The 18,882-nt window shown below is 42.9% G+C and overlaps 1 pseudogene; it reads left to right on the top strand.

Annotated features, from left to right (window-relative positions):
• The first annotated feature begins 2,454 nt into the window (after positions 1-2,454).
• Positions 2,455-3,753, top strand: LOC147422485 (putative protein S-acyltransferase 7 pseudogene; annotated as a pseudogene).
• The last annotated feature ends 15,129 nt before the right edge of the window (positions 3,754-18,882 follow it).

Below are 18,882 nucleotides of genomic sequence, written 5' to 3' on the forward strand. Positions count from 1 at the left end.
TTCTGTGGTAGATTGGTTATGCCATTTCCCTCTTGCATAAGAGGTCTTGAGATCAACTCTCCTCGTCGGATGGATCTTTAAGGTCTCTTGGGATAGATGTTAACATACTCTTCTTCTCTGGCGTGTGTGCCCGCGTGCCAATAAAACTAGTCTTGCTTGGTGGGCCTTGCTATATAACATCTATAGAATAATCATGCAGCGCACGCCAATTGAGATCGGATCCAGCTTATTGAACTTAGGGTCTAGCATGACATCTTGTACAAAGTTGCATGTAGCTAGTGGACCGAACTTGTGATATGGCATGTGTTATAAAGCTCCCGTGTGTGACTACAAACTGCAAGATCCCAAAGCAAGAGAACACATTTGTTGTTGAAGGGATCTGCCAATGTACTGCTTGTTACGTTGAAATTTTTTCTTACGATAAGGTCAAAAGTCATTTGGCTTAACATCGACAGCTCGTCTATAATTATAATATGTGCCTCTTTTATATCCAAATATTGCTCATCGGTCTCATGAATAAAGAGGGGATACTGTTGATTCATGGTTGGTATCTTGAAGTGGTAATGGACTGTAGATGCAATGGTTTTAAGTCTTGTTGTTGCCGCTCCGATGGCAAAGCACCCAACAATAATACATAAGTGAGGGCAGTAGAAGTGTCTATTTTATTTGTCCGTCGATCTCGTTTATCGCTATATATGTGAGGTATGCCATTGTGCAAGAAGGACATACTTCTAGATTGTGAGTAAAGATGTTACATTGCATGCTCCAATCTTTATACAATGCAGTAATTTCAAACCACAACCTAGCATATGGACGATAAGCTAGTTTCAAGTTGGTTGTAGTTTGCTCCCTAGCTTATTGTGAACTTCATATTGACACCTAGTATGGGAGAAACGAAGACATATATAGTATGTGATCAATTATTTAGACAGCTAGTATGGTATCAATTATTTAGAGCTAAAGTAAAGATGCTCAAGGTGAATTCACTACTGTGATACACCACATGCATTCACTAGTGTATTCACTATTGTAATACATCACATGCATTGTCTAGCAACTATATGCAAAGATTTGTGTGTGTAACTAATATGTGCAAAAGTTGATCGACATCAAGTATATACTTCTGAAAACGAGATCCAAATAAACCGAAGCAAGGGAAGTAATGCGGAAATTTCTAAAAGAAGCAAATAGATAAAGCATGAATGAACTGCAACAATAAAAGAGGTGCTTTATTGACCTGCAATGTTGTAGTGTTGCTTTTTGATTGTCCAATCTATAGGATGATATTTGAGTGAAGCTACAGAAAAGCAATGTGAATAGCTAAACATAACATCTTGCAATGAAACGTCACGGATTGAAAGTGCAAAGTATACAGTGCACGTCATACAGAGGTGCCATACAAAAGTATGGTGGAGAGTTGGCATTGTGGTCTCTCCAAAAAATTATAAGAAACGGAAGTCGTGCCCTGCCCCGTAGCGTTTATGTGTTGCACCAAGCAAACACATGCGTATGGGAAATTGGATGACGATAACGAACCATGCAATGTCGTCGAGCTGGAGTCACGCTTGTGTAATTGGAACGTGCAGTGTTTTGAATATATGTCCTTCCTACTATACACAAAACACGCAAATGTAAGTTATTTTCTATGTCCTTTGATCACTATTACCTTCTCTCTCTCTCTCTCTCTCTCTCTCTCTCTCTGTTGTAAGTTGCTTCGGTCAGCAATTATGTCTTCTTGCCTCCTTGATGACTAACCCGCGTTATGTATCATGCTTCCTAACTACACATGATAATGGGCATCTTGAGATCGACGTCCCTGTGGTGGCGGAAGGCACTATATTCAGTCCGCTCATCAATAATCCAAACGTGCATCTTGCGAACTACTATTATGTGACACTCATGGGCATTAGTATGGGTGGCGTTCTGCTCGATATCATTCACCTTTAAAACAGAGCCAAAAATTGCATGGACGTTGTCATATTTAGTAGTTATGAAGCCCATACTACCTTGCATTCAGCTATCTACTACACATTGTGGCAAGCTATGATCAACTAGAACTTGTAACTAGGACTATTTACAAATGTTTTCGATATTGGAAAAGCCTTCATAATTATTCTACTGTCGGATATTTTTTTAGGGTACTTTTTCTCACTGATTTTTTTTTGTGTGCATGTTAATGGTTGCCATGTTTCACTATCCTAGACTGTAGTTTCTATTAGATTGTTGTGACTAAGAAGAAGAGGACGAAGGACCTGTTGGTAGCCTCTACATGTGCTCATAGCAGATTATGGATTCTAGGTTGTAGAAATATATCCTTTTCCTGTGCAACATTGACCAGTGTATGAATTGTGTAACATAGAAATCTCATCTTTCATATTCCACAATTTCTGCCCCTTTTGTGGTATTATCCAAGGTATATGAATTAGGTATCAGCTTCTTATTCTGCATTCTTAGATGAAAAGTGGACTAGAAGATTCTGAGTACTCATGAGCATCATTCTTTTTGTCCAAGCTGATGGTGTTTTGGCATTTCCAGGTATCACTCTGAGTCTGGCTGGGAGACACTTGTGGAAATTGTGTTAGAGCACTACGGTTTTGAAGTAGACAAAGCATCAATCGACTTATTTTTTGCTATTGTTCCGGTCACGATAGATGCTTGCTTCAAGATTTGGGTAAGTCTAAATTTTTTTAGGTTTACTTAAAGGTCTCTCTCTCTCTCTCTCTCTCTCTCTCTCTCTCTCTCTCTCTCTCTCTCTCTCTCTCTCTCTCTCGTATTAGGCACCCATTGTATCGGTGCTCACACATACCCCACATAGTTCCAGTTTAGTTATCGCTTGCATGTTTGACTTCTTAATGAAGTTTTCGAGCGTTGTTCGAAGGGAATCTCGTTAAGATGAATGCATGTAGCTGTTGGATAGGGCCTGATGCCCGGGACATGGCCTCTTCGTGCAAAAATTCCCACTTTGGAGAGTTAGCAGGACAAGGTTCTGCTTGATGTTTGCAGAATGGATATGCAAACAAGATCACAACAGATGTTCAAAGGCTACCCAACGCTGCCAAAACTTCAATTGATATTAAGCATGTCTATTAGACTTGGAAGGGTAGCAATAGGTTCCTATTTGGCGGAAGGCTGATTTTTGGGCCTGATGTTGCATTGTTGCTATTGACTTTGGTTCTCATCCTAGTCCCTATATTGGTGTTTGGTATTTTTGTTGGAAGGCACCTTGTGAAAGATTTTTCACACTTTGGTGGTATATCAATCCTGGTGGTTACTTTAGCTTTTACATATGGTGTCTTAGTTTTTCTCTTCCTGACATCCGGTAGGGACCCTGATATAATTCCACGTAATAAATATCCGCATGAACCAGAGGAAGAATGCTACTCATCATCCGAGTGGAGTGGCGGGCAAACACCAAGGCAAAGGCTTCCGCGAACAAAGGATGCGATTGTGAATGGGATGGCGATGAAAATCAAGTGTTGTGACACCTGCATGCTATACAGGCCTCCCTGTTGCTCACATTTCTCTATCTACAATATATGTGTGGGTCACTTTGACCATCATTGCTGATGGGCTGGACAATGCATTGGACGAACTACTTATGAAAACTTTCTCTATCACTACGACAAGAAGGCAAATCCTTATGATCAAGGAGTTTTTCATAACATGAGGGACATTCTTTACTCGAGTTTTGGAATGTCCAAGATAGATTTTTGTGCACAAGTTGAAGCTCCAGACAAAACCAAACGAAGTTGATGATGCTTTTGACCATGGCGGCGAGAAAAGTTATAACAACATTGAGATTAGGGCGAAAGTCCCCTGGATGCCTACTGCTCTTGATGCTTTTGTTCAAGAAAGGAGTGTTATTCATCAGACCTACGGGAGTTCTAGTAAATAAATAAGGTAAGAGATATGAGAATGATTTTATAAAAAGCCAGGATCATTCTTCCTACGGTTGCATGGAAGAGGGTGGTTCTCTCACTCATTTTATGGAGGCATTACCTGAAATGCAAGTACATGTTCTACAAGTAAGAGGAAAAGGCAATCATAGATTTCCACCTGCTATTCAGGAAAAAACACACATGTAGACAATGCGCGATGGACATAGGAAATTGTTTGTGCAATTTGATGTCAATTGAAAGGGTTTCTTACTGTCCTCCAATGTTATTATGGCTAGTAACTATATTGATACATTAGTTTTATAGCTAGTTAAATTTGTATGTACTCTGCAAGAAGGGGATTCAAATCTGATGTTATGGAGATAGGCTCGATAACAACAATTTTTCTTCAAAGAGAGAGAGAGAGAGAGAGAGAGAGAGAGAGAGAGAGAGAGAGAGAGAGAGAGAGAGAGAGAGATTTCTAATTAGGCACATCCTCTCCAAAGTAGGCTATGGGGATGATGTTGTTGAAGGGGATCGGGGAGCACCATAGACGGAGAGTGAGAGAGAGAAGGAGACACACACACGATGTAGGTGGGGAGACTGTGAAGTGGTAGCTCCCCCTATATAGTATACTCACTATAAGTATAGGGTAGCAGTGGGCGGGCGCCCATGACTTGGGCGACCGGTCAAGGCACATAGGCCTTAACCCCAACAACCTCCCACTTAAAGGCCAATGTGCCTTTAAGCAAGATCTACTAGTGTACAACTAATAGAAGGTGAGAGATTCTCTCAACCTATGCCCATTGACTCTCGATGAGCTAGTGCATCTGGCTCTAGTGATAGACAAACATCCTACTGCGGAAGCCACACAGAGCTAGCTCCAAGCTCTGCAAAGAGTCTACAAGAGCTCATGCACTCCTGCAAGTATCGGTCCAATACCTGCAAACCTCCCCTATGCTCTATGCCGAGATGAATCATTGAACAACTAATCAACCCTGCTGCAAATTCTCCCACTGTAGCTGCTATGTTGGGCCTCGAGATTAGCATCTCGTACATGAGGACACCGAACGTTGATGCAACCCTAGCAACCTCGGCCACCTCCAACTCAGAACTCAACTCATGGCAATCCTGTACCCTATCATAGAGACCATGGCACTCTGACTCCGAGCTTTGGAGTGACTCCTCGTGCCCACCGCATATCACATGTGTACCAAGAGTATCCATCTATCTTGAATCTGCATCAAGCTCTGGCATAAGCATATCAAGAAATGACTCCACAATAGCCGACATCTCAGCATCCATGTGAGTCATCTCTATCATCACCTCTGATGACTCATCCTGCTGTGACTCACTAGAGATGTCCCGCTCTACCTGTGCATCCATAGACGCAACCTGCACAACAATGTCACTTCTCTGCACTCCATGCAAAGCATCCTACAACCCACAAGCAAAAGAGACTCGCCTGCTCTCTCGCTGTCTACGTGGCTGCATGATCCAAGAGACAACACTGTCTCTCCCATGATCCACATGCAATGGGTAGTCTGGACCACTCCTGGCACCTCTCGCAATCACTAGCGAACGCAAATGCATCACAAAATCTTGCTCTCAAAGCGAAATCTGACATCCACAATCTCTAAGCTGACCAATCGAGATCAAACTCACTGTAAAATCTGGTACATAGCACACATGTCGTAAGAAGTAAGATGCACCACTCGGTAATGACAGTCTCACATCTCTTGCACCTGCTATCGCATGCACCGATCCATCGGTCAAACGTACACTGTCAAGCATCCTGCTAGAATAGCTACAAAACCATTCACGATGCGACGTGACATGAAACATAGCATCTGCGTCTAGCAACCACTGCGAAGGGAGTGCACTATCCACATGTATAGCATCTCGTGCATAGCTCGAGGTAAAAGTGACATCCCCATCACTAGTATACTCTGACACTACATCTGCCTCAACTGTCAAAGCAACTGAGTCGATGGCATCACTACATACATCTCTGAGACTGCCATGTCTTCTATGATGTCACATACGACGAAAACAACGCCGTCTAACGTGTCCAGAATGACCACAATACCAACATGTCACCTGTCGGCATACTTGTGAATGTACATGTCTCACACGAGTCCTTGATGACTCAGATCTATCATACATATCATGTAATCTACGCCAAAGTGATCTCGAAGTAGTTTCATACATAACAAGAGCATATACATATTCCGCAAGGTGCAAAGAGAGCCTAGATAGTGCCATCTCCTCTAGCTCCTACCATTGATCGTCAGATATGTTTGAAGGTCTACCTACATCACCACTCAATGGTCGATGCAACCCTCGCTGTGTCAGTGCATCAAGCATACAATCTCTCCATGCCGCAAAGTCTAACCCATCAAACACGCGCATATGTGAGAGGTCACAATCTGATCGATCACCTATCTCTGCCATGAGCACAAGTAGTAAGCTAGATAGCAAAACCACCTCACCAAAAACACCTGGAAACTGTCTACAAATATGGCTAGAAACACAATGTAAAACCTGTGAGACATACTCCAAAATAGAGCTCCTGCAATGTATCACACTGTAATCAAACGCACTACTTACAAGACGCATTCATGACGACCATAACCATGTGCATAATCTTCACCGAATCAGCCTTGAAATTCACCCCAAAATTATAAAATTTTCAGCCCTCTTGCATGGCCAAAAACAATCCGTAATTCAGCCCCACACTACCAACTGTAGTGCATCAAGAATCAGCCCAAAACTTCTCCAAGAAGTTATGACTTGTTCGGTCTGAAGATCACCTACACACACACACACCGTCATAGAGCATACATCTGTGAGCTAATCACCAAGCCCACACTGTGCGGTATCGATGCATACACACGCTAAGCTCCCACCTGCAGAGAACAGCACACGTAATCACTGAGTGCAATCGCAATCACAACCTGGATCGCATCAACTTATGCGCATAAAACTCCTGAGAAAATTTTGCCAGAGTTTCAAGGCACAATGGCTATCAACACAAAATAACCATTGTCCTGCAAGCTCAATACAATGAGCAATCAATGCGTATCAAACTACACTCAACATACATGCATAAGCTCTGCAAACCTGTGTCCAGCAAATGCTCACAAAGAGTACCACATGTGACTATACATATCATCCGCAACCAACCTCTGCACTTGCTCACAAGATCTACTGCTCACCACATAAGCTTACATAGAGCATCACCCACTCAAAGACCATGTATGCAAGCCACAACACTACAGAAGAACCACTCAACTGCAACTGGCAACACCTGTGGGAGTACTAGACTCAACCTGTACCTTGGAGTCAAACCCAATTTTGTAACACCTGCAAATACTCACAATCGAACAAATCAAACCAATCCACCTCATATGTGCCTACTACCTGCAGTGTGCACGGGTAAGCTGTCTGCAACAAAGAAAACAACAGAGCCCAAAATTGTCCTGAAACATAGTCTCTGTGTTTTTAATTTCAGACCCACCTGTACTCTGAATCAGAAAATGATTCCTTCTACAAAGTCGTAGAGCTTGAAGCCAGCTCCATTTTGAACCAAAACGTTTTGGAATTGGAACTTTGTAGCTCAAGTTATGAGAAAAACAGTAGACTGCTGTCAAACTGCCAAAAACTGAACGACTTTCTTCTGTGCTTCTTTGAGCTCAAACTCATTTCCCACCTTGATGCGTGAGCTGAATGCGTCAATCTCACAATGCTTCCATGTCTATGGAAGCCCCAAGCTCCAATCTGTCGCTGATGTAGCCGTTGCAAAGCTTGCTGAGAAGAGGGAAAATGCTGTACACAGTGGGCTGATCTGTAGAGGAACTGTGGACTGATCTGTGAGCACTAGGAAGCTCCTGAGAGCTCTCTTGCAAGCCTTTGTATGGTTGTCCACAAGCCTCCTCTATTTATTTGCTCAGATCTGTGACCTCTCCGCCATAGCCGACGAGTTCATCGCGAAGCCGTCCATCTACGCTCTCACACTTGTTGCTCTATACCAATTGAAGGGGATCGGGGAGCACCACAGACGGAGAGTGAGAGAGAGAAGGAGACACACACACGATATAGGTGGGGAGTCTGTGAAGTGGCAGCTCCCCCTATACAGTATACTCACTATAAGTATAGGGTAACAGTGGGCGGGCGCCCATGACCTGGGTGACCGGTCAAGGCACATAGGCTTTAACCCCAACAGTTGGCCTCTTTACAGTTGCTGCAAGCAATAGCAGAATCTACCGACAACTCCAAGCATTGTGGATGGCTACTGGGTGGTGATGGTTGGGCAATGTGGGATGGGAGGCTTGATGAATGAAGAGACGAGCAGACGAGTGTTGGTAGCTAGTCTCATCAACAGTTCTATCATCTTTGGGTTACTTGGTTGTTACAACATATCTAGTTATACTTCAAATTTTGTAGAAGTATGTAGATTAAAGTTTGTTACTACAGCTTGATATGAAATCTTTTTTTCTTGGACCGAGTCTTAAACGAAGGTGTGTTGCTAAAATGTTGCTATCACAAAGAAAGAGGCTTGGTTACTTGTTTCTATTGATCACATTAGTGCTACTTGTATTTGACAGTCCCTTGGCTCTCACGAAGAGGAGGAAAATGATGAGCCCAAGAGAGCTTGGCACGATCTTCTACCCAATAATCGGTTTTGCGATTTATTGGTTAGTGGTTCTTTTCATATAAAGTCGCTTTTGTTGTGCTCTTTTCTTGCTATTGGTCTCTAGACTTTAGTTCTTTTGTAAAAAAAAGTTATTTGGATCGTTTATTCAATTTTCTCTTCAAGAGTTTTGGTTTTTATCCTTTGAATTTTAATAACCCAGCTTGATTGCAAGCTTGCATTAAAGTGAACCAGAATTGCTTTTAGCAAAAGCTTCAAATTTTGACTTAAAAACGAGAAGACTTTTAAGTTTGCCTTTATTTTATAGTTCTAATACTCTATTACACATTGTTTGCAAAAGTTAGAATGAATAGAAATGTTTGAGTTTGGTACATGATATGTGTGTGTGTGTGTGTGTGTGTGTGTGTGAGAGAGAGAGAGAGAGAGAGAGAGAGAGAGAGAGAGAGTTTTTAATAAGAAAGAGATACATTTAGAGAAAAAATTATAAGCTTATACCTTTTGTAATGTGTTTTGATTTAATAAGTGAAGTTCTCCATGGTTGTTTATGATCGTACCATTTTTTTTTATTTAGAGAACAATCCATTTTATATGTGTGCCTAAAATCCCATGTGGGAAGCCTACTAAGTAGGTGGCTAGTATCATTTGTTTTGAGACTGAGATTTGTATCAGTTTACAAGGGAAATTATGTCCGTCTTTTGACATCGTCTTTTGACAAATTACATTGAATTGATTGGTTTGTTATAATTTAGTATTCATTATATTTGTTGCTTTTCATGGTTTGTTCTCTTAACATCTCTTGAAAATGAAAACACACTACAATCTACACTTCTATTCATTTGAACGTCAACATGTATTTTTGCAAAAGCATGTGCTTCTAAAATTGTTATGTTATTAACATACATAAAATAGCAGGTCATGGCATTTTGTACGAAATCCGTATGAGGGGGGATGGGTCATTGCGAGAATGTCCGTATCTTGTCCGTATGTAGGGGGGTAGGTTAGCATGTAAGATACCGTACATAGGGGGGTTTCTCTACTTTTGATGCACGTAGGTGACATCCCCCCCCATTACTAATAGTGAATCCCCCGGGTCAACACATCAACCTGCAGTTCAAGGCAACACGAAGCCGAATTTGTCAGTCCATTTGACGTATGTTATTTCCAAGGGGTTTTAATCAGGATCTCAATCAAGTAGCAATTCTCTTCAACACTGCCCAAAAGGTGACGGTGAAATGAGTGTGTTTTTGTGGCCATAGGGAGGGTTTATTCAAGCTTGTCACCAGATACTGTAAAAGATCTATTGATGCATTTGACAACGATTTCACTTTCAAGAGCAATAGATTTGTTTTTTGCATTGAGAGTTTGCTTTTGAACATCCGTGAGTCCCGTTCTTTGAGCAGTAATGAGCAAAAAACAACTCTAAAGATCCATCGATTTTGGGCCTCCAATAACCACTTTTCACGTGCAGGGGGCATAATAGCCATCCATTAGAAACTAATATCTCTAGTCAAAGGATGCAACTTGAAGCCTGTCAAGGTGCGATCCCTCTAAAAGATGCAGAAGCCACTGCTAATGACAAAGGTATTAGTAGTTTTGCTAATGATGCAATTGAGGCGGTGACATGAAGCTTGCGAGAAATCTAGTCCTATTTTGCATACAACTAGATTCCATATGTTCAGTTCAATCAATGTTGCCGCCACCACTCCATGCGGCCAACTCTCCTTCTCAAGCCCTAGCGGCCCTCCAATCCGCAGAACCCCAACCAGCCTCTCTGTCCAGACAACCCTCCTCAAAATTTTACCGATGTCATGGATCTTATATGCTAAGCCAATAAGAGATGGAAAGAAAGCTGACTCATCTCTACAAGAAAATCGAGATAAGATGCATCATCATGAGGAACATATTTGCACAAGTGGGCGCTTGGCACCCAACATATATGATATATTCAGTGTAAAACTAAATAAAATAATTTTTGAATCTTGAGGTTGCAAAATGCATTCAACAATAAACAAACTCTGTCTTCTTGACGCTGAAATTGGTTTCGCACTCAGACAATATATTAACAACAACATGCCCTGCGCTATGGAATGTTAACTCGTTGTTGGCAATAATTGCACTCGGCCCGTTCGGCATACTATAGCTGCTATATGGAGTTTATACCGTGATCGCCTACTGCACAATAGACCTTTGAGAAGATGTGAATAGATTTTCACTGGCTGCCCTGGAGTAGTTGGACGAGAAGTGCAGCTGAAGCCAACGGCTCATGAGACCATGACTTGCACTAGTGGTAATATTCCCCAATGCCTTTCCCTCGACATTGAGCTATCTGCCACTAATCCCCTCACACTCTCTGCTAAAAGTGCAAGCAGCTAGCACTGAAGGCGATGGCTAATTAATTACCTGAGGATAACCAGCATAAGCTTCAATGTGATCGATCCTGCTAAGCTTTTGTGCCCTCATATCCACTTTGACGTTTACTCTTTCCATTTCTTCAGCCTCTACCGTTTGCTCTGCCAACAGCCTGATAGCATCAGCAATGCATTTTGGTGATTCGTCTCCAAATTAGGCCAATTGATCATTGATCAAAATCTGATATCTTCTGTTTCAGTAGCACTAGAACAGACCTTTGCCATGGTTTGATTGCACGAAATACCTAATCTTTAAGATTGCTCATCATGTCAACAAGCATCTGAAGTACCCTCTAGCTTGATGATCTGCAAATATTATAACCAGGGTTTGAATTGTCTTCGGTACTTCTTTAATCCGGTTTTGCCCGGCTTGCTGTTGCAAGGGCAAACTGCACGGAAAAGAATTGGTGTGAATCTTGAAAATTTATAGGCATGGGGACCTGCTGCATATCATTTCCATGAACATTGAAGGATGGCCGAGGGAACATGATTGTTGAATGTGCATGAGCTATACTTCGAGCGGCATAATGCTGGCCATAACTAGTTGCACCTGTAGAAATGAGTTGAGTAAGGTAGTTGAAGCTGGACATACTATTCAGCTGGCCACTGGGCCTTGTTGCACAGAAAGATGCTATAATCGCTACGCAGAGAAGGTGCAGGTAGGCTTATAATTAGGTATTGAGGCTTCACTGCAAACGAAGGCCGATTCCAATATGCCGATGGGGAAAATAGTGACATTGTCGACCTTGTACTGTTGGAATGAATAGGGAGGAGCTTGGCCTATAGACTCTATGTTACTGAAGAATGCTCTCGTCATGTCGACAAGGTAGGATTTTCTTCATGGGTCTTTGCTTTCATGTGCACGGGTATAAGGTGTCAGTACAGCTAGATGGGCGTTGCCACTTCCAACACCATAGATCAGAGGATGAGAAGGTAGTAGGGTCTGCGTTTGATAGTTCCATTAAAGCTCATGCGTGTGGCTTTGTCTTTGTTTGATGGTTCCATTAAAGCTCATGCGCGAGCAAAGCCATCATCGCCTACTAGCCTCATAGCTCTCTCTCTCTCTCTCTCTCTCTCTCTCTCTCTCTCTCTCTCTCTCTCTCGCAAAGAGTGGCCAGAGACAAATTAGCTGCGAAAAAAACTTCGAGCTGCTTCTGGGGAACCTGCGACCTGCTTGTGGAGAAGATATAACTGCTTCTGAGAGCAATTGAGCAACGAAGAGTGATTTTTTTATTTTATTCACTTGGTAGCTTTTCATGTGGATTTTTTTAAAATTTAGAGCAACAATGTTTTCCTCGATTGCAGAGCTGCTTGCTCTTGCTCCTTTCAACCTCCTCACTCTCTGCTACCTTCACTGCAACCCTTCATCTGCGCTCCTTGGGGCTAAGTGACACCCATATTAAATGCGGAGTGGAGTAATGGGATCGACGGTCGGGGCTGCGGGACGGAATCTTAAGGCGCACTAAACCTGTCCAACAGGAAAAACAAGGTGCACCGGCAAAACGGCGAGGTGCATTAAACAAGCCAGCGGGAAAAACAAGGCGCTGTGGGGCGATTTGAACCCAAGACCTGGCCGTCTGAGTTTAGGGTCACATAGGCTAACCACCTCACCCGCACATGCATTGTGTACTCACAATCCTTTTTACAACATTATATTATAAAATAAAATGCATTTCCCAGGCTGTCCAGATTTAGTGCGTGTCTAGGTTTAGTTTTTGATTTGATTTTTGGGGCTGCGATCTTCTCAGCTTTCACGCGTGAGCTTCTCCGCTTTTGATCCCATTGCCTCCCCCTCTTAAATATGGGTGTTATTTAGTCCTGAGGATCTGCACTGCGCTCGCTTTTCAATGCATTGCTTTTATTGGCTTACGTTGCTGTTTGTTACGTTTTTAAAAAATATAATTTGCTGATTCCAGGTGGCCGTTTGTGAGCTCAAGGAGTTGAAAAAGGACCCTCGCCTCACCAAGTAAAGAGGAAAATGGTATAACCTTTCTATCACCCCAAGTGTGGTTAATTTGTTATGCCATTTCCCTCTTGAATAGTTGGATAGGTCTTTAAGGTCTCTTGGGATAGTTTCCTACGACGTTAAAATACTCTTCTTCTTCTTCTTCTTTTCTTGCTATGCTCGGCTCTGCAACGAGGTCCTCTCTCTATTTGACTCCACGGAGAGAGTTTCCCTCTCTCTCTCTCTTCCCACTTTCTTTCTCCCTTTCCCCTCTCTACCTCTCTCTTGGGCACCCCCCCAACCCTCTCCCTCTCTCTCTCTCTCTCTCTCTCTCTGCGGTAGGGTTTCTCCCTCCTCAACCTCAACCCCTTAACGCATGAGTCTCCCATGGGTGAGAGGTAGCCATGTGGGGAGGCGTTAGGCCTATTACCATAGCCTCGATCTTGAGGCAAGCCCTTGAATCTAGTGGCGACGTCAGAACATCAACACACAACAGGCCTTTGATGCTCTCATATCAAATCTCTAGCAAGCACTGGATCTCCTGTAGCCTAGCCCTTGAACTCACGGATCTCGCGCTACCTGGCCCTGAATTCACGGCCCTGTACGAAGCTATGAAAAATTTGTGTGAGCCTCACGAGACACCCTCACGAACCTAAACCGCCAATCTATGGCTCTGTTAAGGCCTGGTTTACAGTGGGGTCACACTGCTTTACATTGGTGTCTCATCATGAATACTCAAAAGGTTACTGTGAGGAGGCGACCACGTTTTGCAGCCATGGTAGTAGCGCCGAGTAAAAGCGATCGGATCGGAGAGCTTCAAAGAGTTGTTGATTAGCTTATGGAAGAGAATCGCGACCTCAAAGTGTGCCTTAGCAAGCTTGAGGCATGTTTTTACTCTATGGTCAATCTTGCCACAAACAAAGACAAAGAAGTTGAAGCCAAAGTCACCCAAGCTCACTCTACAGCCATTAAAAAAGTGTAGACCTATGTGACAATGGAGCTTTGAGAACAAAGACTTCAGGAAGAGATCTCCTTCAAGGTCCAGTGTCGTGCCGCTTTGCGATCACGGGGTGAAAGACATGAATTTGCATGCATTTTCAAGTTTTTTTCAAACTTATGATTTATGCCAAAAGCTGTCATGACATTAGGATGATGGAATGTATGCCAATTGTGGGTTTTGGGGCCAAGAAATGAAGCTACTGCTTGTAAGTTGAATTGTAGTGATCCTGCCAAAATGTGGGTTTATAGGCCAAATTTGTAGTGTTCGACATGCTCTCCATGCTTGTCTTTACGACTCGTCAATCAGAGTCCGAATAAGAAAGATGCGGGCATCACAATAATTTTTCGGGGTCAGTTTTGGTGGTGTCTCAGGATGTGTGCCAATGAAGCAAAATCAAGTTTAACAAAGATCGGTTGCTAGGTCCTGGCTCGGGCTACAAAAATGTGTTTTATAGGGCTCGAAATAGGCGTTAGATGCTTAACTTATGACCGGATCAGTGGGAAACTGATGAAAGAGCAAATAATATTGTGCTTGATACTATGTTCGTGGACATGCGGTTCACTTGAGGAGCTTCCAGTCAAGGATGAGTCAAGGATGTCAGCTCTCAAATATTGTGAATGTCATCTCTTGTAGTACATTGATTGCATACAAGTCCAATAAGGCTTGGGCTTGGGGTTTTTTGGCGATAGATGTTGTGATTGACGATGCTCTGGTGGATATGTATGTCAAATGTGACGCCCTTACGGAAGCATAGAATATTGTGAATGTTGTCTCTTGTAGTACATTGATTGCATGTAAGTCCAATAAGGCTTGGGCTTGGGGTTTTTTGGGGACAGATGTTGTGATTGACGATGCTTTGGTGGATATGCATGGTGCCCTTACGAAAGCATAGAGTTCTTGATGAGGTTTCAATGCAAAAAATTGTCTCTTGGGACACATTGATTGTAGGGAATGCCAGTGAGAAGTTGGTTAGGACCGTGTGCTAGGCAATGCTTTGGCCGATACATATGCCAAATGTGGTGCTAGGTAATGCCTTGGTCTATATATATGGCCAATGTAGTGTCCATTGAGAGCAATGGCCCCAAAATGCAAACCAAAGGGGGAGCCGTCCACCCAAAGGCATTCATTCAATGGCCACCCAATACATGTTTAAAAAAAGAGGGTTTTTAATGTGAAAGGGGAGGGGAAATAAAAGACCAGGCGCAAGCAGCGGGCAGAGGCGTACAAGGGGGGGCGGGGGGGGGAGATGAGGTCATAACGGGAGCTGCAGGCCTTGGATGCGCTTGGCCATGAAGCAAAACGTCATCAGCTAGCCATGGCGCCCTCATTTGGCGCTAATCCCACCGAGTTTGGCAGTGCTGCAATGCCGAGCTACCACATCAGCACTCCGTTTCCCAAGGCCCTGGCAATGACTTCGCCGTTGTTGCTTAGGGAGGGTCTAATTTTAGGGGGGTTAGCATGGAAGAAGGGAATTATTATGGTGAAACGGGGAAGATTCATTGGGAGGAGGTGTGGAAAGCGAGATTCATGACGGGGAGGTGAAAGCAGAGAAGGAGGAAAGGCAGAGCTCGCTCTTGGGAGGGGACATGAAGCTCTCTAGAGCTTGCAAGGGATAGAAAAGGAAGATTTTCTCTCTCTCTCTCTCTCTCTCTCTCTCCCCCCCCCCCCCTCCCCCCTCCCTTAAGAGAGCAAGAAGCAGAGAAGAGCACTCGTAGCTTCAAGCTCATGATCTCTCTCAATTTTCGGAAAGGAGAGCAAAGAAGAGTGGCATGCAAAGGATGTGGAGCGAGGAGGAGATTGGAGCAGAATAAGAAGGCAAGTAGAAGGGCATATAGCGGGATTTCGACTCTATTGGGAGGGTGGGTACTTGAAATGAATAAGCTCTTGGGGGTGGGATATAGCTGTGGAAATCAAGCAGTGCAAAGGAGACACATTCTGCCAGCCGAAGAGGAGGAAAAAAGCGTTCGAGCAGAGGGCGAGGGGGGAAATTTTGGGAACTAAAGAGGAGGATAATAAATTTGTGAGCTTTTATTTTATAGCTTTTTTCAAACATTTAGAGCTTTTTCCATTGCATGCTTGAGTGGGAGGGGAAGCAAATTGAGTACTACCTATGAACAATGTGAGGAGAATGATAGCCAATAGAGAATGATAGCCAATGGAGCTTGCATGATGTGTGTGTGTATATATATATATATAGATAGAGAGAGAGAGAGAGAGAGAGAGAGAGAGAGAGAGAGAGAGAGAGAGAGAGAGAGAGAGAGAGAGAGAGAGAGAGTGTCAAGAATGGGTTAATTTCTCCTATGAACTTACAGATAATATACATATAGAAGAGTATTTTAAATTGAAAAAGACCTTAAAAATTTCTAGCTCTTGATAGGAAGATGAGTTATCCCTCAACCGAAGATGACAAAACTATGGTTTTGGATGGAGTTCTGGGCTCTCAAGCTAAAATGGATTATTATGAGTATTTCCCATTTATTTTAAGAATATGGCCTTTGTAGGCCTTTGAGCAAGCTTATTGGGAAATAATTGATTAATTCCTTTGGAGTAATTCTCTATAGGCCATCTATGTGCCTCATTTGGCATCTAACATCGTGGCGATAACATGGGATTCATAGAAGAGAACAATGGTCAATAGTGGAGGGGTTCAAACAATGTTCAACATTAAAAGCATTAGGAGGAGTTCCCAGAGCTTTGTCATAGGGAGAAGTTTCTGACTAGGCCCAGAGAAGGTGAATATGGTAGATTTTATTATGTGATCGCGATCTGTGTGAGAGTGTATGAGAACTAATATTTGAACTCGTAACTTTTAGCATGTATGAAAGTTGATGAAGGCACATATCAGTGATTGAGTAGGAAAATATGGGCAGCTACGTGTTGGGTCATTCAATTGATGTGGGCCCTCTACTAGAGGGCATAATGGTGCACAAAGGTAGGAGTGGAGCACGTGGACAAGACTGCAAAGAAGTGGTTATTCTAGGCGAGTTTGCAACAGAGTTTTGTGATCTATTGTTGAAGCTAACCGTGCATATAATAGTTATTTTCCCTCAACAATTTTCTTTTGTTGGAAGATTAGATACATGTTAAACAAGACTACTAAAGTTTTTGTAGCAGATGGCAGGGGTTGCTAAAAATAATATGGCTTTGTCAGCATGAAATTAGACCAAGAATTAGACATCCGCATGACCTCATCTTCTGGGATGCTAAAATAAGAGGGATGCCAATGAAAACAATGCAAAAGATTGGCAATGACAAGGCTTATCATAGTAACAAGTAAATGGTTACCTCGGCATCATCTACGGCCTCTCTCAAAAGGTATAAGCAACCAAATATAGCTTTGTCCTCCAAAGATCCCCAGGACCCCAGGTCATTGGATGAACACTAACCAAGAACCTCTCAGGCTTGAACTCATGGGCTACTTCCCACAAGATTTCATCTCTGCCAATTTCCCACACATTCACAAAAAGGAGGATATCTCTTGGTACGGAAATCCAAAAATCACAATCGGATTCCTTGCCAAATGCAGTAGTAGCCAAAACTTTTTTAACAAATGCTTGCGAGTATGCCAGGCTATTAAAATGGGACTCCTCCACTTTCTACCCCCATTGTAACAGTGCAATTATTTCCTCTTGAAACTTAATTAGCCAACTTTGATTTTGGGACACACAATAGCTCTGCCATCATCCACTCCAGATATCATTCTCCTATAAGTACTTTCAGTTAAAATTTTGTGCACAGCTATGACATAGACATGGATTCCTTTAAACCTTAGAGCTGCCCAAGTCTTCTCATGTTGTGGCCAAGAAACGTTCAAAGCCCCACTTGAGTGGAGAACCAAGAAACAAAATTGACCAAACCTAGGCTCTACCAAAGAGAACACTTAGCTCAATAAGTCATGTCAATAATGAAAAATAGGTTGCAGAAGATTTTATGGGCACAAAGCACTTGTAGAAATAACAAAACCACATGGTCCATGGATCCCACACATGATGATGATGATGAGGGTAGGTTTGAAGAGGTGTGGATGATCAAGTGTGATTCTCCACAATAGGAAGGCCGCTCCCTACTACCACATCCTCTCACCCCGTGAGGAGAATGTAGACTAAAATCTTGTAGCTCCCCACCAGCACAACCTTGGAAGATCTGTAATAAGCACCTCACGAATGCATCAACCAATGCAAAAATTGCACATGGACTACGTATAACAAGCATCCAACAGGCTCAAAGACTTTGGAAGGCATCGCTCTTAGAGGCCTTCCTTGCCAATGCATATATGGGCTGATTTTGGATGATCACGGTGGCTTGTGTACTCTTCTTTGTCTCAAAGTGCAGCCATATTTAATGAAGGTCTTTGACTTACATTAGAAATACAGGGTGCGGTAATAATAATACTCTCTGCATCAATCCCTTCACTACGTCATCCAACACCTTGTTCTTAGTTGTGCCCGTTAATTACTATCTCAAAAAGAATTGGCGATGGTCACTAATTGTTGTGCAAACACCTCAAGGCAAACGTGAAAATTGAAGCTTGAAACCATGGCGGTTGTGCACCTATGACTGTAGTCAAAGAGTTGAACATTGTCATCTGCATGGCACCCATCTGGGCATCAGGTGTCTGTGCAACAACGTACCCTTTTTAGTCCTCCAAGCATTGACATTGGAGCTAAACAATGCCTAGTATTTTTGACCTCAGCGTTCATCACATTCAGCGATCTGCAAAGTCATGATGAATATTTGTATAGGATTGTTAGGACATTCTGGATGATGTGTTTTCATGAACGCGCATGCATGCCCACACACACACACACACACACACACACACACACACACACACACACACACACACACACAAGACATCACAACGTGTGTGCACACCTCTACACCGTCACTGTGAAGTAGCCATAAATCATGCACTCTTTTGCAGGCGATGCCTTCTTGATCCCTTCTTGAACACGCTTGCTCCTTGAAGAACGGTGGGGTTTGTACGATCATGTTCTACA

This window comes from Adiantum capillus-veneris, chromosome 27 (genome assembly GCF_014529385.1).
Source record: "Adiantum capillus-veneris isolate H3 chromosome 27, ASM1452938v2, whole genome shotgun sequence".
In the NCBI taxonomy this organism is placed as follows: domain Eukaryota; kingdom Viridiplantae; phylum Streptophyta; class Polypodiopsida; order Polypodiales; family Pteridaceae; genus Adiantum; species Adiantum capillus-veneris.